This window comes from Aplysia californica, unplaced genomic scaffold (assembly GCF_000002075.1).
Source record: "Aplysia californica isolate F4 #8 unplaced genomic scaffold, AplCal3.0 scaffold00600, whole genome shotgun sequence".
Lineage (NCBI taxonomy): Eukaryota > Metazoa > Mollusca > Gastropoda > Aplysiida > Aplysiidae > Aplysia > Aplysia californica.
This window is the reverse complement of record NW_004797870.1, coordinates 38463-40515: the sequence shown is the minus strand read 5'-3', so window position 1 is coordinate 40515 and position 2053 is coordinate 38463.

Below are 2053 nucleotides of genomic sequence, written 5' to 3'. Positions count from 1 at the left end.
CCCCATGTTCTTCCCACCCCCACCCACCCTCCTCCTAACCCACACTTCCCCATTACCTCCCCACCACCTCCGTTCTTTCTTTCACTCACCCCTCTCCTCATCAGATGGTAGCCTTCAGCCTAGTCGTCGTCATTCCCATCGCCCACCTGTATCGCTTCTTCACCACCTACGAGTCATTCCTGGCCTACGCCGTCATCATGGGTGTGTTTGGCGGATTCCGACACAACTTCTCTCAAGTCATGCTCATTGAGTACGTGGGCGTCGAGCGGCAGGCCAAAGGATTCGGTATTGTCGCCATGTTGGTGACCCTCCTTCTGTCAGCCAATCATCCCGTCATAGGTGAGTGACGTCACAGTCTGGTGCTGTTTTCGTGGGGGTTTTTTAAGTGTTTTACGGCGCTCGCAACTGCATAAGGTCATATGATATGAGCGCGCGGGACACACTATTTTATTTTTCAATCTGTTTTGCTTGGGCGCAATTCCCACAATGATTGTCATTATTGTTAGTTAATTGGTGGGAACGGAAGGACACCGGCACAGTTAAGGTCGTTTAGTCAGACAGACAGACAGACAGACAGACAGACAGACAGACAGACAGACAGACAGACAGACAGACAGACGGACAGACAGACAGGCAGCGGGTAAGAAAAGAAGTAATACTACCAGTAGCATTATGTTTGAGTTAAGAGTAAGGTAGACAGACAGAAACAACAGAGGGGAAGAAAAGATGCATTGACATCTACGAGAGGAATTGTGTTTGAGTAAATAGTAGAACATCACCACGTAACTGTTATTTAGCACAGGAAAAGAATATTATTGGACAGAAACAAAAGAAAGAAGGGAAAAAAGAAGTGGGCACAAACCAATGACACCGTCCCCATGTAGGTCACATTCCATCTGCAGTAAGCCAAACATGTTGTCTCGGATGCGTGACGTCACAACCCCTGTAGAAAGACGGAGATACTCGATAGAAATTGTCACACTCCCTACGTCATTATCGACCTCTTGTTTAAATGCGTACGACAATGAAGCACTTCACCATAGGCGCTGGTCTCATTTTTTTGTACGAGTACTTACTTACTTTTACTTTTTCAACCTCTGTTAACGTTTAGCGTCCAGTTGAGATGCAGTTTTCAAAGGTGGGCCAGCTCTGCAGCTCTTTCACTTCGAATAATATTATTATTTGTCAGGGTTTCCATGGTTCCCTCAATCCATCTTTTGCGTGGTCTACCTTTTCTTTTATAGCCTGGGTAATTGGTGGCTGGCTGGCTAGGTGACATACGTAACAGGTGGCCGAACTATTTTACTCTCTGTTAGTCTATGAAATGCTAACAGGACTCAGTGCCAATGGTCGCTCTTACTTCTTCATTTCTCTCTGCCTGTCTCTTCTTGTGATGTTAAGGATTTTTGTGGTTTCTTTGTATATTATGTTTTAATGTGAAATTTTCACGTGGCATCGTGATGAAGTTTTACGCCACTCAACGGTATTAAGATCATATGCGAGGCGACTCTTCCTTTAAGTACCAACCCAGGATGAAGGGATGTAACTGTCGAGTATGCATTCAGAGATAGTCGACCTAAATTCTCCCCCTTCATAGGAATCGAACTTGTATCTTTTGCATTTTGTGAATATTATACTATTAGTATTAGAGTCTACTATACAATTATGTTTGTCGATATATTTGCGATTGAAGAGGTGAGGGTTGCCTGGTGTCAGAGGTAAAATAAGCGAGAAAATCGCCGTCAAAATTTGGTTACATCCGAAATGTGAGTGTCGTTGAAAAGTGAATATTTACAGATTTGGAGGCCATTGGTTAACGTTCTTCGGTCAAATCAACACCGAAATATGATTTTAGATTGACATAAAAGATGTTGATGCAAAAAAAAAGTTTAGGGAAAAATAATCAACAAAAATGTACCAACCGACGTAAAAATATCGATTTTCTCGATTTCAATATTGTTCATTATATTGACCAGCACCTGATGCAACACATGTTTGTATTATATTATTGTGTCTGTCAACTAATTCCTTCCCTGGCCCCGCCCCCTCCCCC